Below are 25,002 nucleotides of genomic sequence, written 5' to 3' on the forward strand. Positions count from 1 at the left end.
CTATTGCTTCAAGCATACCCATTTTTGCTTTCCGAGATAATGTTTTCAACTTCCACACATTTTTCAACGCTCCCAGAACTTTCGCTCCCTCCCCCACCCTATGATTCACTTCTGCTTCCATGGTTCCATCTGCTGCCAGATCCACTCCCAGATATCTAAAACACTTCACTTCCTCCAGTTTTTCTCCGTTCAAACTTACCTCCCAATTGACTTGTCCCTCAACCCTACTGTACCTAATAACCTTGCTCTTATTCATATTTACTCTCAGCTTTCTTCTTTCACACACTTTACCAAACTCAGTCACCAGCTTCTGCAGTTTTTCACATGAATCAGCCACCAGCACTGTATCATCAGCGAACAACAACTGATTCACTTTCCAAGATCTCTCATGCACAACAGACTGCATACTTGCCCCTCTTTCCAAAACTCTTGCATTCACCTCCCTAACAACCCCATCCATAAACAAATTAAACAACCATGGAGACATTACACACCCCTGCCGCAAACTTACATTCACTGAGAACCAATCACTTTCCTCTCTTCCTACACGTACACATGCCTTACATCCTCGATAAAAACTTTTCACTGCTTCTAACAACTTGCCTCCCACACCATATATTCTTAATACCTTCTACAGAGCATCTCTATCAACTCTATCATAAGCCTTCTCCAGATCCATAAATGCTACATACAAATCCATTTGCTTTTCTAAGTATTTCTCACATACATTTTTCAAAGCAAACACCTGATCCACACATCCTCTACCACTTCTGAAACCACATTGCTTTTCCCCAATCTGATGCTCTGTACATGCCTTCACCCTCTCAATCAATACCCTCCCATACAGTTTCCCAGGAATACTCAACAAACTTATACCAATGTAATTTGAGCACTCACTCTTATCCCCTTTGCCTTTGTACAATGGCACTATGCAAGCATTCCGCCAATCCTCAGGCACCTCACCATGAGACATACATACATTAAATAATCTTACCAACCAGTCAGCAATATAGTCACCCCCTTTTTTAATAAATTCCACTGCAATACCATCCAAACCTGCTGCCTTGCTGGCTTTCATCTTCCTCAAAGCTTTTACAACCTCTTCTCTGTTTACCAAATCATCTTCCCTAACCCTCTCACTTTGCACACCACCTCGACCAAACACCCTATATCTGCTACTCTATCATCAAACACATTCAACAAACCTTCAAAATACTCACTCCATCTCCTTTTCACATCACCACTACTTGTTATCACCTCCCTATTTGCCCCCTTCACTGAAGTTCCCATTTGTTCCCTTGTCTTATGCACTTTATTTACCTCCTTCCAGAACATCTTTTTACTCTCCCTAAAATTTAATGATACTCTCTCACCCCAACTCTCATTTGCCCTCTTTTTCACCTCTTGCACCATTCTCTTGACCTCCTGCCTCTTTCTTTTATACATCTCCCAGTCATATGCATTATTTCCTTGCAAAAATCGTCCAAATGCCTCTTTTCTTTGATCAAGTAAGTAATGAAAGGGTAAGAGAGATGTGTGGAAGTAAAAAGTTTGTGGTTAAGAGAGCATAAGAGGGTGTATTGAAATGGTTTGGTCACATGGAGAAAATGAGTGAGGAAAGATTGAGAAAGAGGATGTATGTGTCAGAGGTGGAGAGAAGTGAGGAGAAGTGGGAGACCAAATTGGAGGTGGAAGGATGGAGTGAATAATATTTTGAGCAATTGTGGCCTGAACATACAGTAGGGTGAAAGGCTTGCAGTCAGTAGATTGAACCAGGGAATATGAAGCTTCTGGGGTAAACCAAAAGTTTTGTGGGGCCTGGATGTGGAAATGTAGCTATGTTTTCGTGAATTACACATGACAACTAGAGACCTAGTGTGAACGAATGTATCCTTTGTTGTCTTTTCCTAATGGTACCTCGTGTACATGTGTGGGGGGATGGGGTGCTGTTTTATGTGTGGCGGGGTGGTGACGGGAATGGGTGAAGGCAGCAAGTATGAATATGTACATGTGTATGTATATACATGTGTACGTTGAAATGTATAGGTATGTATATGTACGTTTGTAGGCGTTCATGTATATGCTTGTGTATGTGGGCAGGTTTGGCCATTCTTTCATTTGTTTCCTTGTGCAATCTTGCTAATGCAGAAGACAGCGCCTAAGTAATATAAATATATATATATATATATATATATATATATATATATATATATATATATATACTATCCCTGGGGATAGGGGAGAAAGAATACTTCCCACGTATTCCCTGCGTGTCGTAGAAGGCGACTAAAAGGGGAGGGAGCGGGGGGCTGGAAATTTCCAAAAGAGGGAACAGAGAAGGGGCCCAGGTGAGGATATTCCCTCAAGGGCCCAGTCCTCTGTTCTCAACGCTACCTCGCTAATGCGGGAAATGGCGAATAGTATGAAAAGAAAGATATATATATATATATATATATATATATATATATATATATATATATATATATATATATATATATATATATATATATATATGGATTTGTATGTAGCATTTATGGATCTGGAGAAGGCATATGATAGAGTTGATAGAGATGCTCTGTGGAAGGTATTAAGAATATATGGTGTGGGAGGCAAGTTGTTAGAAGCAGTGAAAAGTTTTTATCGAGGATGTAAGGCATGTGTATATGTAGGAAGAGAGGAAAGTGATTGGTTCTCAGTGAATGTAGGTTTGCGGCAGGGGTGTGTGATGTCTACATGGTTGTTTAATTTGTTTATGGATGGGGTGGTTAGGGAGGTGAATGCAAGAGTTTTGGAAAGAGGGGCAAGTATGAAGTCTGTTGGGGATGAGAGAGCTTGGGAAGTGAGTCAGTTGTTGTTCGCTGATGATACAGCGCTGGTGGCTGATTCATGTGAGAAACTGCAGAAGCTGGTGACTGAGTTTGGTAAAGTGTGTGAAAGAAGAAAGTTAAGAGTAAATGTGAATAAGAGCAAGGTTATTAGGTACAGTAGGGTTGAGGGTCAAGTCAATTGGGAGGTGAGTTTGAATGGAGAAGAACTGGAGGAAGTGAAGTGTTTTAGATATCCGGGAGTGGATCTGGCAGCGGATGGAACCATGGAAGCGGAAGTGGATCATAGGGTGGGGGAGGGGGCGAAAATTCTGGGAGCCTTGAAGAATGTGTGGAAGTCGAGAACATTATCTCGGAAAGCAAAAATGGGTATGTCTGAAGGAATAGTGGTTCCAACAATGTTGTATGGTTGCGAGGCGTGGGCTATGGATAGAGTTGTGCGCAGGAGGATAGATGTGCTGGAAATGAGATGTTTGAGGACAATGTGTGGTGTGAGGTGGTTTGATCGAGTAAGTAACGTAAGGGTAAGAGAGATGTGTGGAAATAAAAAGAGCGTGGTTGAGAGAGCAGAAGAGGGTGTTTTGAAATGGTTCGGGCACATGGAGAGAATGAGTGAGGAAAGATTGACCAAGAGAATATATGTGTCTGAGGTGGAGGGAACGAGGAGAAGAGGGAGACCAAATTGGAGGTGGAAAGATGGAGTGAAAAAGATTTTGTGTGATCGGGGCCTGAACATGCAGGAGGGTGAAAGGAGGGCAAGGAATAGAGTGAATTGGAGCGATGTGGTATACCAGGGTTGACGTGCTGTCAGTGGATTGAATCAAGGCATGTGAAGCATCTGGGGTAAACCATGGAAAGCTGTGTAGGTATGTGTATTTGCGTGTGTGGACGTATGTATATACATGTGTATGGGGGTGGGTTGGGCCATTTCTTTCGTCTGTTTCCTTGCGCTACCTCGCAAACGCGGGAGACAGCGACGAAGCAAAAAAAAAAAAAAAAAAAAAAAAAATATATATATATATATATATATATATATATATATATATATATATATATATATATATATATATATATATATATATATCAACGTATACATACATACATAAATACACAGGTACATATTCATACTTGCTGCCTTCATCCATTTCTGTCTCTACCCCACCACACAGGAAATAACATCCCCTCCCCTTTCAGCGAGATAGCATCAGGTAAAGACAAAAAAGGTCTCATTCATTCATCCATTTCCAGCCCCCACAGACTTTTCCTTGGTTTATCTCAGACACTTCACATGCCCTGGTTTAGTCCACTGATAGTACTTTGACCCTGGTATATCACATCGTTCCTATTCATGCCTCTCACTCTCCTGCATATTCAGGCTCAAATCACTCAAAATCTTTTTCACCCTATCCTTTCACCTCCAATTTGACCTCCCGCTTCTCCATGTTCCCTCCACCTTTGACACATATAACCACTTTGTCAACCTTTCCTCACTCATTCTTTTCATTTGTCCAAACCATTTCAACACACCCCCTTCTGCTTTCTCAACCACACTGTTTTTATTACCACACATCTCTCTTACTTTTTCATTGCTTACATGATCAAACCACCTCATACCACATATTGTCCACAAACGTTTCATTTCCAACACATCCACCCTCCTCCGTCCAACCCTATCTATAGCCAATGACACACAACCACATAATATTGTTGGAAATACTATTCCTTCAAAAATGCCCAATTTTGCTCTCCAAGATAACATTCTCTCTTTCCATACATTCTTCATCGCTCCCAAAACCTTTGCCCCTCCTCCACCCTATGACTCAATTCCGCTTCCATGGCTCCATTCACTGCAAGTCCAGTCCCAGATATCTAAAACATTTTACTTCCCAAAATTTTTCTCCATTCAAACTTACATCTCAACTAACTTGTACCTCAACAATGCTTTTATTCACATTCACTCTCAACTTTCTCCATTCACACACTTCCAAACGCAGTCACCAAATTCTGCAGTTTCTCACTTGAATCAGCCACCAGTGCTGTATGATTGACAAACAACAACTGACTCACTTCCCAGGCCCTCTCATCCCCAACAGACTGCATACTCACCCCTCCTCTAAAACTAATGCATTTACCTCCCTCACCACCCCATCCATAAACAAATTAAGCAACCATGATGACATCACACACCCTTCCCACAGACCGATCTTCTCTAGGAACCAACCACTCTCCTCTCTCCCTACTCGTGCACATGTCTTACATCATTGTTAAAAAACTTTTCACTGCTTCTAACAGCTTACTTCCCATCTCTATCAACATTATCATATGCCTTTTCCCGATCCATAAATGCCACATACAAACCCACCTATTTTTCTAAGTATTTCTCACACACATTCTTCAAAGCAAACACCTGATCCAAACATCTGCCACTACTGAAACCACACTGCTCCCCAATCTGATGCTCTGTACATGCCTTCACTCTCTCAATCAATACCCTCCCAAATAATTTTCCAGGTATACTCAACAAACTTATGCTTCTGTTGTTTGAACATTCACCTTGATCCCCTTTGCCTTTATACAATCCTCACACACTTCACCATGATCCATACATACAATGAGTATCTTTACCAACCAATCAACATCACAGTCAACTCTTTTCTTAATAAATTTAACTGCAACACCCTCCCATCTCACCATCTTGCCAGATTTCATCTTCTGCAGGGATTTCACTACTTTAGCTTTCAAGTGTATGGATGCAGAAATATTCAACACGCTATTCATTTCTACACAGGGCCAAAACTAGAATATGCTCCTCATATCTGGTCACTGCACCTTAAAAAAGCAAAAATAACTCATCAAGAAGGTCCAAAAGAGGACAATAAGGATGGTACCAGAATTAAGAGAGCTAAGCGACAGTTAAAGGCTGGAGGCCTTAAATCTACTCATCTTGGAAGATAGAAGAGTGGTGGGTGATCTGATTACAACCTTTATGTTTTTAAAAGATTTCAATGAAGTGGACATTGGACAATACAATGAGAGATGTAGGGATAAAAGGATATAACATGAAATTAAGTAAAAAGAATGTAAATAAGGATGTAAATAAATACTTCTATAGTAAAAATGTGGTAGATGCATGGAACAGATTGGTTGAGGACATGGTTAATGCTGACTTCCTGAGTGCTGCAGGAGTCTAATGAAAATTGAGGGGACTCCCAGGACAGGAAGTTAGCAAGTATACAGTAGTTGTAGAGGGACTGAGGTTTTAAAGAAATATTTCAACATTAGAGTGCAGGTTGTATTGTCACCAAAAGGAATTCCTGCCAGGTGCAAGCAGTGGCTCATGGATGAATGAATCACTGCTATTTCAGTGCATTGCTTTTGAATCCTTTTATATTCTTATATGGACATTGTATAAGTGAAAACATCAAATAGTGGTGCACTGTATTGGGTGGTTAGGTGCAACTGCACTGTTAATGGATCGTAAACTTTGTGATAGAGGGAGGTGGATGATGGCCTGTCGGGGTTAATTGGGAGGGTGACTCATTATCAAAATACACCAAGATAAAACACCCACAACCTTTTATATTTACCTGTTATATGGCAGCAGATGGCTACATCAGGGTTTTGTTTTCTAATAAATATAAAAAATTACTCCTAGTACAATACTACAACATTTTATCTATACAATAATCTGCATAGCACAGCCATGTAAATAATGCAATAAACTCATTCTACCAGATTTTAAACTGTACAGTGAATAAAGGAAGAGAAGGGTGGCTGTTTAGGGGTAAGCAGGTGAGGATGATGATCCATTAACTTACCACAAGAGGCAGCCCCACATCTTACCTCTGATTAGGTTTCATTGTGCTTATGGACTGCCCCATTAGAATTATTCGGTGAACAATTAGTGCATACAAATAAAGGATATGAATCTGACAATTTCCAGAGTGATTGGATGTGCATGGTGGGGTGGGCATCTGCCTACTGCTTGACATATGATGTTAATTACAAAACATGGTGCGCATAAAGGATGACATACTGTACTAAAAATAGATTTGTGAAAAAGTATTGTCTTATTGTTACACCTGTTACTGCTCAGTGTTCTTATCTCTTCAATCTAAATGATTTACCACTATGACTTAATTATCATTACATTAAACAGCTCCCCTAAATTGAAATATTTTTCATCTTTCTGCGTCTGTTTTGCTTGCATGCATTTGTACAAACTTTACAGATTTAATTAAGAAATCCATATGCCCCCAACAATAAGGAAGTCATCTACTTCAAAATGGTGTAGAACATGAAAACAAGACTAAAGTTTTCTTTAAATGCCTTCCTCAAAAACTATGAATGACTGACCCAGTTTATATCAATATCTATGCCACACTTTTCTGTTGTTCTGTTTGATGAAACTTCAGAATACCTAAAATTAGCTCTCTGCTGCTTTAACTTTATTGAAATTAATATTTTTCATATTGTTTTTACTTAGTCTACACTGAAAAATACCCCCCAAAAATTTGAAAATCATGCAAGGTGTTAGCATGTCTGCATTTATTTTCCCAGGGTGCTGAATGATAATCAACTGTGAGATCCTTACCTTAGCTGTTTGCTGCACTAATTTTTGATTTGCGATATTCTCCTGCATCTCAGCCATTTCTTCCTCCTCTTGTGCCAACTGTCTCTCAATCTCCACTTCTAAGTCATATTCATCTTCCATCTGTAGAAAAGAGGAGAGCCTCAGTACAAAGTTAAAGCTTGAGAGAGTTACAGTTGTATAGCTTACGGTGAACAGTGCAGAAGGTGAAGCTGCAGGGTGCTTGGTGCAAAACATTACCCTACACGCCAAAGGCTGTATTGTCGTATGTAACTTGCAGCTATTACTATCCCTGGTGCCTCTTCTAAACAAGAGTCTTTATAGTTGTCTTTGATTCCTTGGACCAGTAAGGTTGTGGCCATAATATTTCACATGAGTATAATTATCCTGTTTATCCTGGATCATCAGCTTGAAAAATATACAGACATAAGCTACTGCTGACACTGTTTATCATCTATCTTAGACTAACCATCATATTATACTCATCTTTGTTCTCCAGAATGTGTTGTTAAGATCTTAAACATAGGTTCAAATGTCATACACCATGCTGAACAAATACTACTCTCAAATAAAGACTTCTGAGACATTTTTCTTATTAGATGAGCTTCGTTTGGCTGTTGGCACTGTTGAAAGGTAACGTTTAGCTCTCTGTATCATGGCATCATTTTCTGATTCTATCAAAAGACAAAAAAGTGAGTTCTTTTACCCTGCTTTTTGAAAGCTTTTGAATATCAAGAGCAGTTAATATGGTAGTTAAAACAACCTCATGATTACAGGTCAATTGGCTTCACTTTGAATAAAATAATCAAAAACCTACTTTCGGAAAAGAGAAATTTAATTAATCATATCACTATCATGTTATCAAAACTACTGTCCATAGCACAGTCTTTCAGCTACAAGTGCTTACTTGGAGTGGAAGGTAAGCTGAAAAATTAAGTAATTCTTCACACAAAAAAAGCAATTACTGTACTTGCTGCTTGTTGTTCAAATGACCTGTTACACCACAGACACACCATTTGGCAAAGTAAGGCAGGCTAAACCAAGCACTCCATGCTCTAGGGATGTGTTACACATAAACCAACCAAATTCGAAAAGCAGAGACGGGAGGGAAAACATGAGTAAAGACTCATGGTTAACATGTCTCATGCTGAAAGAAATGTCTCATTCCTTAAGTTATATCATTTGTCATTATACTATGAAAGTTCCACAAAATTAAAATGAAGCCTGAAAATGGGTAGATGGTAAATGATAATCACAAAGAATCACATGAACTCCACAAAAGGACAAGAACGCTATTGTATTCTATTTCTTAAACTGACAGAATTAGATATCCTTATTTCTCAAGCTTTCCAATTTATTCTTCTAAGGCTGTCACAGAAAAGCAAACAAGATATTGAGAGCTGTATTAGAAAATAATATGAAAATCTAGAACAAATTCTGACAATATTCAACTTTCTTAAGAGTTCACTATCCAAACAATTTGTGTATTAATGAGAAAAATGCTTTGCACTTGGCTAGTGTTTTGGTAAACAAAGACAACTTTTGTAAAACTTTGGTAAAGTGTACAGAAAATAGGTATGAGAATCACAAAAGACTCATATCTGATTCCAGATACAGTGAGCCAAGAGTTCAAGCTTACTGTGCAGATCAGTCCTTGAAAAATATTCAATACAGATACTAGAAGGATATTTTATGGAATATTTGTGTTGCCTACATAGTTCCATTGTTACTGGAATGAAATAAGAATGGATGGCAACACTGGAAAATATCAAAAGCATCTGAACTAAATTCCATGGCCAAAAGTGCATAAGTGAGGCAAAATCTGACCTGCAGTTATAGGTCTTATGCTATTTAATTCTTTAGAAGCTAGAAAACAACTGTATGAATATTTGATTTGATGCATTCAACGTGACCTTCATGGATCAGGTCACATGCATCTTCATTAAATCAAGGCATGACTCTCAGTGACTGATACATGGACAGACAAAAGATTGGACAGATGATGAACACACAACAGACAGACAATGGACAGACCATGATAACAAAGTGTTCTCAAAATAATTATTGTACCAATCTATAGTATATGGGATGGAAGTTTAACACTAATGAAAGTGTTGATAATGCTAATGATAATTGTCCTAACACTGCTAAAAGTCAATAAACCACTAATCAGCAGATGAACTAAACAGAAAAACAAATCATACAGACTAATCCAGACAACTAACAACATCAGTTCACCTTGTGCCTCTTATTTTGGGATACTAGTAAAAATGTATGGTTCATACTGCAAGACTAATGGGCAGGTGAGCAGTAAGTGTATCCAATGCTTACTCTGTTCAGACATAAAAATGAGTACCTTATGACTCGAATAACCATCATGATAACCAGGTATATGGTCTATAAGTAGGATGGGGTCTACTCACAGATCTACAGCCAAGACAACAAAAACTTGGTGATTATGCATGGATATTCAGTTATGAGATGGTCTAATGCCCAATCCTTACTCATCAGCTGCAACATTCACTCAATAATTCATTTAGAGTCTGTTTTTCAAGCCACCTAACTCCACAATTCTATGTGATAAACTGAGTCATTCTGTGACACAGCAAACACTTCCATGAAGGACTGGAAACTGACTATCCCATAAAGCAGATGTAAACACGAGTGAGTTAATAAGATATATCTTTCTCATATCTTCATTTAACAGTTCACTTATTGCAAATGCTATCAGTAGGTTAACCTTTTTCAGCTGCTTTTTTTTCTTTCAAGGTCTACAACTACTCCAAAGGGACAAAAAAAGGTGGTGGCAGACATGGTGGAGAAAGTGGTGGCAGTAGTAGTGTTGCCAGTGGAGATAAATGAGGTGGTGCTAGTGGTGGTGGCACAAGCAGTGGTAGAGATCAGGAGGTAGACATCAGGTGGTCGTAGTGGTGGATGCAAAGGAAGTGTCAGAGATTGTGGCAGTTGTGATGATGACAGCAATGGTGAAAAAGGGAAGAAGAAACAATGGAAAGGCAGTGGAAGGAGTGTCAGTAGCAAAGGGTATGGCAAAAGTGGTAATGCATCTGAATGCAGAAGTTGCTGTAGTGGTGGTGACAAAGACAGTGGCAGAAGGGATGAAAGATGGCAGCACAAGTTGTGTAGCAGAGGTGGTGGTGGTGGTGGTAATGGTGGCAGAGGTGGTTGAGCAAGTGATTACAGAGATGGTGGTAGTAGTGGTGGCCAAGGAAGGTGGCAGAGTTGGTAGCACAGGCAGTTGCAGAGATGGCAGCGGTGGTTGTAGCAAAGGGGAAGGCAGAGTCTCTGACGAAGGCAGTTGCAGTTGTGACAGAGGTAAAGATGTTGGCACAGGTGGCTGGAGTGGTTGTGGAAAAGGGGGTGGAAGAGCTGATGACACAAGTAGTTATAGGGGTTGCAGCAGTGGTACTAGCAAAGGGATTAGCATAGGTGGCTGCAGAAATAGTGGAAAGGGTGAAAGAAACAGTGGGAAAGGTGGTGGAACAACTGGTTGCAGATGTGGTTGCAGTGGTGGTGGCAATAACAGTGGCAAAAAGAGTGAGACAGATGGTGACACATGTTGTGGTAAAAGGATTGGCAGAGTCGGTTACTAGGGTGGTGGGAGAAGGAGTAGTACGGAGTGGCTGGGCTAATGAAAGAAATAGTGGTAAGGGTGGTGGTTGTGGTAGTTCTGATTGTAAAGGTGACTGTAGAAATGGTGGGAGCAGTAATGATAATTTGGGTGGCAATATTGGTGGCACAGGTGGTTGTAATGATGGTGGTAGTGGTGGTGGCAAATGAGATGGCAGAGAAGATGACACATGTAGATGTAGAGGTGGTGGTAGTGGTAGTGGTAAGAAATGAGATGGCGGTAGCAGTAGAGATATGTGGTAGCAGAGGGGATGTCAGAAGTGGTGGTGCATGTAGTTATAGAGGTTGTGGCAGAGGTGTGTGGTAGTTATGGTAGCAGAAGGGGTAGAGGAGGTTGTGGCAGAAGCCATGACACATGGGCCACATGCATAATGTGGTCTTACAATTATCTTTAACATCCAAAGAAAAAGTTAAGATTTTTTGGGTTGGTGGATGTAGCTTACAATGATGGCCTTAATGACCCTGAACATTGATAGGCCTAAAGCCCAAGTAACCAACCAAACAACCAGCCTTGGCAGAGTTGGTAAAAGACATGATGGCAGGGGTGTTGATACTATTGTTGGTGGAGAGGATGGAGACAGTGGTGACAAAGGGATAACTGGAGTGGTGGAAGAGTTTGTGGTAAGAGGTGGTGGTCATGGGAAATAGGGATAGTGGCAAAGGGATAGCAGGAGTTTCGGAAGAGTTTTTTTGTGGTAGGAGGTGAAAGAGGTGGTGATCGTGGGTAACTGTGGTGGTGGCAGGAGTGATGGAAGGTGACAAGGGTGGTGGTAGTAGGTAACAGGTGTAGTGTTATTGGCTGACAGGTGTGGTAATGGGTGGCAGTGGTGTTGGCAAGGTGACAAAAAAGTTTGATGGAACAGTGGCACTGATGGTGACAAAGGTGACAAGGGTGGGTGGTAGCACTGATGGTGACAAAGGAGGGTGGTACAGATACCATGAAGGTGGCAAATGTGGTACAAGGTGTGGCATTGGTGACTCGGATGATTGTAGAGTTAGTGACAGTAGAGCAATGGTAATGGGTGGCAGTGGTGTTGGCAAGGTGACAAAAAAGTTTGATGGCAGACAGTATGTCAGGTGGTGACACAAGTGATGGCAATTGGTAGCAGTGTTGCAAAAAAGAGGTGGCGGTTGTAGTTGGAAAGGGGCAGCAACAATAGTGGAAGGAGTTAGCAATTGTGGGGGAAATGGGTGACAGTGGTGGTGGTGCCAAGAAAGTAATAGTGGTGTCAGCAGAGACATGGCTAAAGTTGTGGCATAGACATATATAGATATGGTGGTAGCAAGGGGATGGCAGAGTTGATAAGGGAGTGGTAGAAATGGTGGTGGCATGGGTTCCGGAAGTGGGTGGCATAGTTGCTGGTAATAGGAGTGGCAAGAGGGTGGCATAGTTGCTGGTAATAGGAGTGGCAAGAGGGTGGCAAAGTTGGTAGCAGGGGTAGTGGCAGTATTGGTAACTGAGGAAACGGTAGAATTAAAGCCACAGATGGTTGGTAACTTGATGGCAGAGGTGGAAATGGTGGTGGCAAGGGGTTGGCTGATATGGTGGTAGGGGTGATAGAAATGGCAGCAATAAGGAGTGGTAAAGATGCAAATGGGGTGGCAGAGATGGTGACACAAATGATGGAAGAGGTGGCAGCAGCTATGGTGGTAGTGGCACTGGCAGAGGTTTGGCTTTGTGGATGGGAGAGATGGTGGCACAGTGATTGTAAAGGTAACCTTAAAATCAAATGAGATCTGCTACACCCCAAGCAGTACAAATTTGGCAAATCTTAATTAAATTCTTCCAGTAGAATTTAAATCATTGTGTGAAAAATAATCTACACTTAATTGCAACAATGACCTTGACCTTCTGATCTCAAAATAAAAAACAAAACTTTCTTGTTCTATGGGAAAGACATTTACCAAGTTATAAAGAAAGCCATCCCATAGAACTAAAGTCAGTGTACCAAAAAGTGATCACCTACAAGTGTTGCAGTGATCCTGATCTTTGGTCTCAATGTCAACTGAGGCCTTTCTTGTCTTAAGGAAAACACTCATGATAAGTGTTGACAAAATCCACCTTGCTGAATTAGTGCAAGGAAATGAAATCATCTCCAGGATCAACTTAAAGTGCAGATATGCCAAGAAATCTCACTCCAAAACCAGAGTCAATGAGATGTCCGAGTGACCTTCTTTTGATGGAAAGTTTAAGTGGCAATCAACATACAACTGCACTTTAAGTAGTGGTGAAGATAGGTACACATGTAAAATATTACCAAGTCTCTGATCTTTGACCCCAGTGAAGCATCAGGGTGATGTAGTTTTGGTGGCATGCTGAAGTGATCATCAATATGCATCTGCACATAAAATTACATGACCATACATCAAATAATGGCTGAGACAAACACAGACCTAAAACTTTAACCATGGTGTGGATGAAAATGTGTACACAAAGGCAGACACAGATATGGATGCTGTTGTTACTCAAACAGTTCTTCCCTATCTGGTTGAAGTGAACTAAAATGGATCCCCACAGTTACACATCAGCCCATGAAAAGTATGTTCCTTGTTATAACTTGCCATCACAAAGCCAAAAACAAACAGATGATCAACAAGGTTAGCAGCTCAACTGACTTCTGGCCAAAATAAGGAAATGCCTGTATTACTGTTCCATAGAAATGAAGAGAGCTATGTGTACACACTCATGTTGCTTTACTGTATTCTATAGATATGGGGTATATCTATTTGATTCCATATCTTTTAATGCTAATGCTCAAAAGCCTTTTTGCCTACTCTACATTTGTCCAAATCATTATAAGAAGGCCCAGTAATGAACACCTTCACTTTCCACTTACAAACCAGATCCTGCTGATCAACAAAGGCTGACCTGACAAATCTGCCTGTCTGACAATAATCTAACAATATTGTTCTGATAATGCTGAGATGAATACAAACAATCTGAGACTTGAAAATACTTCTTGTTTATGTTTATGTAGTTTCAATATTAAAGGAAATTATATGACTTTCCAGCATTCATACAAACTTACCACCATCACATGATAAACAAATCATTAAGGGGCTGACGAGCATAATGACTTCATTGTTTTTAAGAGCATTAGTGAAGCATAAAAAAGTGACCAATTACTAATCATCACAAGCAATATATAAGTGAAGTTAGATATTTCTGAATCAACTTGACCACTCATGCTAGCTTGTATGTGCATGTCTGGGATATTAGGTCAAGTAAACAACAAGAAATTAGTAATGCTAATTACTGGAAACATTTACTTAATATCTTAGCAAACCTTTTCTTCATAGCCATACTCAGTCTCTCAGCATTCAGTTCATTGTAAATAGCCACTATGTGACATGAGGGCAACATTCCTGAAAACATTCTTGGAAACTTATAACTAACTTTAGTTTCACAGTAATATTTTTTTCATACATGTTCACCAATTTCCAAGTTTATTAGGTAATGCCAGGAACAGACAAAAAATGAAAAAGTACTTTTCAACAAGCAATGAAACTACTGTTACTGAACTAAGGGCATGTTATGACTGAATATTTCATCTAAAGTTACCTGAAAATGAATAGAAAAACCAAAGACAGTTATATCCATCTCCAAATACAACCAATGGAAACCTGGTATTGGACACTAATTACAAGATAATTCATACACAAGCTGATAATGAGCTGATTTTAAAGGACTACAGTCTGACAAACTGGCCCTAAACAGATGATCCAATGATCCTTATAAAACTATTAAGTGAGCTAAGATCCACAATTTCTTAATGATATACCTAGTTGTTCCGCTTGTTATGCTGTTTATTTATCTAAAAAATCGCAGTCTATTAACATGCTCCTTTTGTAAAATTTTGGTGTTTGTGTCATATACACAAAAACTTTCAATACATGTTAGTTCACATCACTAAGAGCATTATTCAGGAAGGATTAGTAAAAAAGATTTAAAAGCACAGAAATCCATAATCAATTGACTATAGCATACTAAAAATGCCAGTAATGAGCACTGTCAACAGAGCAGAGTGCAGTGTGGACTCATGGCGGGCAGATACCTACACTAATTATTCTCAGTACTCAATACATACTTTGGCCTAATATGCATAGTCATACCATGCTAACATATAATATGATCAACAGCACAAATTCCTGTTCAGTCTCATTAAGAATTTCTTTGAAAATATCTTAAAATAATGACAATACAAAATCACTAATGCACTATCAATAAAAAGCATCTTCAATGAACTACAACAAACAGGCCGATGTAATGTTCGCTGTATGGAACCACTGTTCATCCTTGCTGCCCGCCAAGAAGACACGCTACAAGGCTACTCAGACAACAAAGATGGACACAAACATGGATCAGAAATAATCTAATTAACATAAGAGCAAAACCATTTAGTAACAAATCAGAATGGTTATCTAATGTGCACAAAGTCTTTGAACCCTCACTAATCTGTGCTGGTTGACACCACACCCTCAATGTCAAAACTAGATAAATGTACTCAATAGGCTTTACTGATGTTTCAGAAATGACTCTAAGGGTTACTAATGTTTTAGGCATGATTCTTAGGATTCATCCTGTTGCTAATGGTAGCACATAAGGCAAACATAAACTACTTAAGGGTTGAAAATATGTAATGGGTAATTAAGTTTGTCATTCTAAACAGCACTTGGTTTATCAAATAACAAACTTGAATGCAAACTAAAGTGGGTGGTGACTTTTATACATATATGATGGAATCCTGGTAAACAATGCTATCCAGGATTAATGAAACAACTGTCATGAAAAATGACTATACTTTTACCTGACCAGTGACAAAGAGGCAAGCATTGTACAAACACTGCTTATATCAAAATGGGCTGTGCTTGTAAAAACCATGGATTGGAGCACAAGAGCATGGGAGAATGACCCTGTGATGCACATGCAAATCTAAGGATTAGTGGAAGGGAGGGGGAGGGGGGTGGACATACGCAGCAGATTAGTGAGGGTGATCAGCTGTTTGTCTTTACCCTGAGCAGTCGAGCAAACTCCGCCTCCTCTTCCTCCTGAAATCAGAATGTTTGAAAAAAGTCAAGACAAAAATTATATGCTGTAAAGTGTATGTGCCCTGATGACTGTCATCACTGTGGTCTGGGGCACTACACCTACAAACATGCATATGTGCAATCACATGCTTCCTTGCCTGCATGTGTACACTCAATACACATACATAATCAGACCTTCACACATACACAACCTACCTTTACCACATATCCGTAAATAATAATTGATAATATAACCACAGGAACTTTTAATGGAGCTCCTACAGCTTCAAAGCTTCAAGTAAGTGCAGGGAATTATCAGTGAAATGGGATTCTTTGAAATGAAAAGTTCCTTAAGGAGACTGCACTCCTTTGAGTTCACCTATGATAATATGTCCTAGCTGAAAGTTATTTTTCACTTGCAGTGTAACTTCATGCAGGCATAGTCCATTAACACATACATACACAGTGTTTACACACTGAAAGACAGTAAAACCCCATCACTAGTGAGATGGGAAGAGAAAGAGGCTTTAGAAAACATTGAGATAAATAGAAATGACATGTAGCTGTAGAAAGGCAATGTGCCAAAGGAGTGGAAAAGGGGAAATGTTGAACACATCTGTAAGAAAGGAGACTGGGAAGAGGTGCTGAACCAAAGACCTGTCTCCTTGACAAGTATGGTCTGTTAGTTAATGGAAAAGTTAATCAGAAGACTAACGGATGATTTTCTACAAAGGAGAAATTACCTAAGTGATAGGCAACACACACTTAGGAAAAGGAAGTCATGTGTAACAAATCTCTTAGGTTCCTATGAAAGTGAGCTCTGCCTTACACAAAAGGGAAGACTGAGCACTAGATTGTTTTATCTTCACTGCTAGTAACCATCTGGCACAGTACAACATAGGAGGGTAATCAAAAAGCTGGAATACCAGGCAGGAATAAGGAGGAGACTCCTCCAATGGATATGGAAGGGATTAAACAATACGTCACTGGATCATTTGTTATATGGGTGAATGTCACCATTGGAGTGCCCTAAAAGGTCTGTTCTGGGACTGTCACTCTTCTTGATCTATGTGAATGACTCGCTGAAGGTACTGACTCCTACCTGAATATGTTTGCAGATAACGTAAAAGTTGTAAGGGAAGTGAAAAGTGAGAAAGAATGCATCATTTTTAAGAGACCAAAACAAATCTAGTGGACCTCTATGGTGCTGTGTTTGGCACTGCTGACTGTTAACACATAATGGGCCAAATGGGATCATGTGCATGGGTCTGAATCCTGGTTGTAGCAATCAGTCCACATCCAACATAGCTTTTCATACTTTCTTAGGCTAGGATTGGTAGATAAATTGGGTACCTGGCTTATGCCACTGAAGAATGTGTGGAAGGTGAGAACATTATCTTGGAGAGCAAAGATGGGTATGTTTGAAGGAATAGTGGTTCCAACAATGTTATGTGGTTGCAAGGCATGGGCTATAGATAGGGTTGTGTGGAGGAGGTTGGATGTGTTGTAAATGATATGTTTGAGACCAATATGTGGTGTGAGGTGGTTTGATCGAGTAAGTGATGAAAGGGTAAGAGAGATGCGTGGTAATAAAAAAAGTGTGGTTGAGAAATCAGAAGAGGGTGTATTGAAATTTGGTCACATGGAGAGAATGAGAGAGTAAAGATTGACAAAGCGGATATATGTGTCAGAGGTGGAGGGAATGACAAGAAGTGGGAGATCAAACTGGAGGTGGAAGGATGGAGTGAAAAAGATTTTGAGCGATTGGGGCCTGAACATACAAGAGGGTGAAAGCGTGTAAGGAATAGAGTGAATTGGAACAATGTGGTATACCAGGGTTGATGTGCTGTCAATGGACTGAACCAGGTCATGTGAAGCATCTGGGGTAAACCATGGAAAGTTTTGTGGGGTCTAAGTTGTGGTAGTTGTGGTAAGGGAGCTGTGGTTTCAGTGCATTACACATGACAGCTAGAGACTGAGTGTGAATGAATGTGGCCTTTTTGTCTTTTCCTAGCGCTACCTTGCGTGCATGCAGGGGGGGGATGCCAGTTCATGTGTGGTGGGGAGGCGACAGGAATGGATGAAGGCATGTTTGAGGACAATATGTAGTGTGAGGTGGTTTGATCAAGTAAGTAATGAAAGGGTAAGAGAGATGTGTGGTAATAAAAAGAGTGTAGTTGAGGGAGCAGAAGACGGTGTATTGAAATGGTTTGGTCACATGGAGAGAATGAGTGAGGATATATGTGTCAGAGGTGGAGGGAACGAGGAGAAGTGGGAGACCAAATTGGAGGTGGAAAGATGGAGTGAAAAAGATTTTGAGCGATCAGGGCCTGAACATGCAGGAGGGTGAAAGGCGTGCAAGGAATAGAATGAACTGGAATGATGTGGTATACCGGGGTCAAAGTGCTGTCAATGGATTGAACCAGGACATGTGAAGCATCTGGGGCCTGGATGTGGAAAGGGAGCTGTGGTTTCGGTGCATTATACATGACAGCTAGAGACTGAGTGTGAACAAATGTGGCCTTTGTTGTCTTTTCCTTGCGCTACCTCGCGTGCCTGCATGGGGAGGGACTTGTCATTTCATGTGTGGCAAGGTGATGACGGGAATGGGTAAAGGAAGCAAGTATGAATTATGTACATGTGTATATATGTATATGTCTGTGTATGTATATATATGTACATGTTGAAATGTATAGGTATGTATTTGTGCATGTGTGGATGTGTATAATTACAGATAGATGTGTATGTGGGTGGGTTGGGCCATTCTTTCGTCTGTTTCGGTGTGTTACCTTGCTAACGCGGGAGACAGCAACAAAGTATAAAAAAATAAATAAATAAATAGAGTGTAAGAAAGTAAACTCTAGATTGATTGATATGGGTAAAACTGAAAGTGGATGGAGAGAGATGGGTGATTATTGGTGCATATGCACCTGGGCATGAGAAGAAAGATCATGAGAGCCAAGTGTTTTGGGAGAAGCTGAGAGAGTGTGTTAGTAATTTCGATGTACAACACTGGGTTATAGTGATGGGTGATTTGAATGCAAAGGTGAGTAAATGTGGCAGTTGAGGGAATACTTGGTGTAAATGGGGTGTTCAGTGTTGTATATGGAAATGGCGAAAAGCTTGTAGATTTATGTGCTGAAAAAGGACTGGTGATTGGGAATACCTGGTTTAAAAAGAGAGATATACATAAGTATATGTATGTAAGGAGGAGAGATGGGCAGACAGCATTATTGGATTATGTGATAAGTGATAGGCGCATGAAATAGAGACTTTTGGATGTTAATGTCCTAAGAGGTGCATCTGGAGGGATGCATCATTATCTTGAAGAGGTGAAAGTGAAGATTTGTAGAGGTTTTCAGAAAAGAAGAGAGAATGTTGGGGTGAAGAGAGTGGTGAGAGTAAGTGAGCTTGGGAAGGAGACTTGTGTGAGGAAGTACCAGGAGAAACTGAGTACAGAATGGAAAAAGGTGAGAACATAGGACATAATGGGAGTGGGGTTGGAATGGGATGTATTTAAGGAAGCAATGATGGCTTGTGCAAAAGATGCTTGTGGCATGAGAAGCGTGGGAGGTGGGCAGATTAGAAAGGATAGCGAGTGGTGGGATGAAGAAGCAAGATTATTAGTGAAAGAGAAGAGAGAGGCATTTGGACGATTTTTGCAGGGAAATAATGCAAATGACTCGGAGATGTATAAAAGAAAGAGGCAGGAGGTCAAGTGAAAGGTGCAAGAGGTGAAAAACAGGCCAAATGAAAGTTGGAGTGAGAGAGTATCATTAAATTTTAGGTAGAAGAAAGAGATGTTTTGGAAGGAGGTAAATAAAGTGCATAAGACAAGGGAACAATTGGGAACATCAATGTAGGGGGCTAATGGGAAGGTGATAACAAGTAGTGGTGATGTGAGAGGGAGATGGAGTGAGTATTTTGAAGGTTTGTTAAATGTGTTTGATGACAGAGTGGCAGATATAGGGTGTTTTGGTCGAGGTGGTGTGCAAAGTGAGAGGGTTAGGGAGAATGATTTGGTAAACAGAGAAGAGGTAATAAAAGCTTTGCAGAAGATGAAAGCTGGCAAGGCAGCATGTTTGGATGGTATTGCAGTGGAATTTATTAAAAAAGGGGGGTGACTGTATTGTTGATTGGTTGGTAAGGTTATTTAATGTATGTATGACTCATAGTGAGGCACCGAAGGATAGGCAGAATGCTTGCACAGTGCCATTGTACAAAGGCAAAGGGGATAAAAGTGAGTGCTCAAATTACAGAGGTGTAAGTTTGTTGAGTATTCCTGGGAAATAATATGGGAGGGTGAAGGCATGTACAGAGCATCAGATTGGGGAAGAGCAGTGTCGTTTCAGAAGTGGAAGAGGATGTGTGAATCAGGTGTTTGCTTTGAAGAATGAATGTGAGAAATACTTAGAAAAGCAAATGGATTTGTATGTAGCATTTATGGATCTGGAGAAGGCATATGATAGAGTTGATAGAGATGCTCTGTGGAAGGTATTAAGAATATATGGTGTGGGAGGTAGGTTCTTAGAAGCAGTGAAAAGTTTTTATGGAGGATGTAAGGCATGTGTACGTGTAGGAAGAGAGGAAAGTGATTGGTTCTCAGTGAATGTTGGTTTGTGACAGGGGTGCATGATGTCTCCATGGTTGTTTAATTTGTTTATGGATGGGGTTGTTGGGGAGGTGAATGCAAGAGTTTTGGAAAGAGGGGCAAGTATGCAGCCTATTGTGGATGAGAGAGCTTGGGAAGTGAGTTAGTTGTTGTTCGCTGATGGTACAGCGCTGGTGGCCGATTCGGGTGAGAAACTGCAAAAGCTGGTGACTGAGTTTGGTAAAGTGTGTGAAAGAAGAAAGCTGAGAGTAAATGTGAATAAGAGCAAGGTTATTTGGTACAGTAGGGTTGAGGAACAAGTCAACTGGGAGGTAAGTTTGAATGGAGAAAAACTGGAGGAAGTGAAGTAACTGGAGGAAGTGAAGTATTTTAGATATCTGGGAGTGGATTTGGCAGCAGATGGAACCATGGAAGTGGAAGTGAGTGACAGAGTGGGGGAGAGGCAAAAGTTCTGGGAGCATTGAAGGTGTGGAAGTCAAGAAATTTATCTTGGAAAACAAAAATGGGTATGTTTGAAGGAATAGGGGTTCTAACAATGATATATGGTTGCGAGGTGTGGGCTATAGATAGAGTTGTGCGGAGGAGGGTGGATGTGCTGGAAATGAGATGTTTGAGAACAATATGTGGTGTGAGGTGGTTTGATCGAGTAAGTAATGAAAGGGTAAGAGACATGTGTGGTAATACAAAGAGTGTGGTTGAGAGAGCAGAAGAGGGTGTTTTGAAATGGTTTGGTCACATGGAGAGAATGAGTGAGGAAAGATTGACAAAGAGGATATATGTATCAGAGGTGGAGGGAACGAGGAGAAGTGGGAGACCAAATTGGAGGTGGAAAGATGGAGTGGAAAAGATTTTGAGTGATTGGGGCCTGAACATGCAGGAGGGTGAAAGGAGTGCAAGGAATAGAGTAAATTGGAACAATGTGGTGTACCGGGGTCGACGTGCTGTCAATGGATTGAACCAGAGAATGTGAAGCATCTGGGGTAAACCATGGAAAGTTCTGTGGGGCCTGGATGTGGAAAGGGAGCTGTGGTTTTGGTGCATTATACATGACACCTAGAGACGGAGTGTGAATGAATGTGGCCTTTGTTGTCTTTTCCTAGCGCTACCTCGCACACATACGAGGGGAGGGGGCTGTTATTTCATGTGTGGTGGGGTGGCGATGATAATAAATAAAGGCAAACAGTATGAATTGGGTACATGGGTACATATGTATATGTCTGTGTGTGTATATATATGTATACGTCAAGATTTATAGGTATGTAAATGTGCGTGTGTGAACGTGTATGTAAATACATGTGTATGCAGGTGGGTTGGGCCATTCTTTCGTTTGCTTCCTTGCACTACGTCGCTAACGTGGGAGACAGCAACAAAGCAAAATATATAATATATATAATATATAAAATATATCTAATATATATATTTTACTTTGTCGCTGTTTCCTGTGTTAGCGAGGTAGCACAAGGAAACAGACAAAAGAATGGCCCAACCCACCCACATACACATGTATATATACATACATGTCCACACACGCAAATATACATACCCTTACATCTCAACTTATACAGATATATACACACAGACATATACATATATACATATGTACATAATTCATACTGTCTGCCCTTATTCATTCCCATCACCACCCTGCCACACATGAAATAGCAACCCCCTCTCCTTGGATGTGCACGAGATAGCGCTAGGGAAAGACAACAAAGGCCACATTCGTTATACACTCAGTCTCTAGCTGTCATGTATAATGCACTGAAACCACAGCTCCCTTTCCACATCCAGGCCACACAGAACTTTCCATTTTCAACCCAGATGGTTCACATGCCCTGGTTCAATCCAGTGACAGCACATTGACCCCAGTATACCACATTGTTCCAATTCACCTTATTCCTTGCACGCCTTTACCCTCCTCCATGTTTAAGCCCCAATCGCTCAAAATCTTTTTCACTTCATCTTTCCACCTCCAATTTGGTCTCCCACTTCTCCTCGTTCCATCCACCTCCGACACATATATCCTCTTGGTCAATCTTTCCTCACTCATTCTCTCCATGTGACCAAACCATTTCAAAACACCCTCTTCTGCATTCTCAACCACATTCTTTTTATTTCCACACATCTCTCTTACCCTATTATTTTTTTTTTTTTTTTTATACTTTGTCGCTGTCTCCCGCGTTTGCGAGGTAGCGCAAGGAAACAGACGAAAGAAATGGCCCAACCCCCCCCACACACATGTACATACACACGTCCACACACGCAAATATACATACCTACACAGCTTTCCATGGTTTACCCCGGACGCTTCACATGCCTTGATTCAATCCACTGACAGCACGTCAACCCCTGTATACCACATCGCTCCAATTCACTCTGTTCCTTGCCCTCCTTTCACCCTCCTGCATGTTCAGGCCCCGATCACACAAAATCCTTTTCACTCCATCTCTCCACCTCCAATTTGGTCTCCCTCTTCTCCTCGTTCCCTCCACCTCCGACACATATATCCTCTTGGTCAATCTTTCCTCACTCATTCTCTCCATGTGCCCAAACCATTTCAAAACACCCTCTTCTGCTCTCTCAACCACGCTCTTTTTATTTCCACACATCTCTCTTACCCTTACGTTACTTACTCGATCAAACCACCTCACACCACACATTGTCCTCAAACATCTCATTTCCAGCACATCCATCCTCCTGCGCACAACTCTATCCATAGCCCACGCCTCGCAACCATACAACATTGTTGGAACTACTATTCCTTCAAACATATCCATTTTTGCTTTCCGGGATAATGTTCTCGACTTCCACACATTTTTCAAGGCTCCCAAAATTTTCGCCCCCTCCCCCACCCTATGATCCACTTCCGCTTCCATGGTTCCATCCGCTGACAGATCCACTCCCAGATATCTAAAACACTTCACTTCCTCCAGTTTTTCTCCATTCAAACTCACCTCCCAATTGACTTGACCCTCAACCCTACTGTACCTAATAACCTTGCTCTTATTCACATTTACTCTTAACTTTCTTCTTCCACACACTTTACCAAACTCCGTCACCAGCTTCTGCAGTTTCTCACATGAATCCGCCACCAGCGCTGTATCATCAGCGAACAACAACTGACTCACTTCCCAAGCTCTCTCATCCCCAACAGACTTCACACTCGCCCCTCTCTCCAAGACTCTTGCACTCACCTCCCCAACAACCCCACCCACAAACAAACCAAACAACCACGGAGACATCACACACCCCTGCCGCAAACCTACATTCACTGAGAACCAATCACTTTCCTCTCTTCCTACACGTACACATGCCCCACATCCCCGACAAAAACTCCTCACCGCCCCCAACAACTTGCCTCCCACACCATATATTCCCAATACCCCCCACAGAGCATCCCCATCAACTCCATCACATGCCTTCTCCAGACCCACAAACGCCACATACAAATCCATCTGCCTCCCCAAGCACCTCTCACATACATTCCCCAAAGCAAACACCTGATCCACACAACCTCCACCACTTCCGAAACCACACCGCCCCCCCCAATCCGATGCTCTGTACATGCCTTCACCCTCCCAATCAATACCCTCCCACACAACTTACCAGGAACACTCAACAAACTCATACCTCTGTAATTTGAGCACTCACTCTTATCCCCTCTGCCTTTGTACAATGGCACTATGCACGCATTCCGCCAATCCTCAGGCACCTCACCATGAGTCATACATACATTAAATAACCTTACCAACCAGTCAACAATACAGTCACCCCCTTTTTTAATAAATTCCACTGCAATACCATCCAAACCTGCTGCCCTGCCGGCTTTCACCCTCCGCAAAGCTCCCACCACCCCCCCTCCGTCCACCAAATCATCTTCCCTAACCCTCTCACTCTGCACACCACCTCGACCCAAACACCCCACATCCGCCACTCCGCCACCAGACACACTCAACAAACCCCCAAAATACTCACTCCATCTCCCCCCCACACCACCACCACCCGCTATCACCTCCCCATTTACGCCCCTCACCGAAGTTCCCATTTGCTCCCTTGTCTTACGCACCCTATTTACCTCCTTCCAGAACATCTTTTTATTCTCCCTAAAATTTACTGATAGTCTCTCACCCCAACTCTCATTTACCCTTTTTTTCACCTCTTGCACCTTTCTCTTGACCTCCTGTCTCTTTCTTTTATACTTCTCCCACTCAACTGCATTTTTTCCCTGCACAAATCGTCCAAATGCCTCTCTCTTCTCTTTCACTAATACTCTTACTTCTTCATCCCACCACTCACTA

At 41.1% G+C, this 25,002-nt stretch overlaps 2 protein-coding genes across 2 annotated transcripts in view; one reads left to right on the forward strand and one right to left on the reverse strand.

The window, feature by feature from the left end:
* LOC139766186 (voltage-dependent T-type calcium channel subunit alpha-1G-like) overlaps window positions 1-25,002 on the forward strand; it is a 1,124,919-nt gene that overhangs the window by 985,183 nt on the left and 114,734 nt on the right. The window lies entirely within an intron of this gene.
* Window positions 7,442-25,002, reverse strand: part of LOC139766200 (uncharacterized) — a 59,557-nt gene continuing 41,996 nt past the window's right edge. Inside the window, exons 6-7 of the mRNA XM_071694484.1 lie at window positions 16,078-16,113; window positions 7,442-7,539 (exon numbers count right to left, since the gene is read on the reverse strand). The gene's annotated coding sequence lies outside the window, so the exon portion shown is untranslated. The remainder of the gene's footprint in view (window positions 7,540-16,077; window positions 16,114-25,002) is intronic.

Source organism: Panulirus ornatus, chromosome 57 (assembly GCF_036320965.1).
Source record: "Panulirus ornatus isolate Po-2019 chromosome 57, ASM3632096v1, whole genome shotgun sequence".
NCBI lineage: Eukaryota > Metazoa > Arthropoda > Malacostraca > Decapoda > Palinuridae > Panulirus > Panulirus ornatus.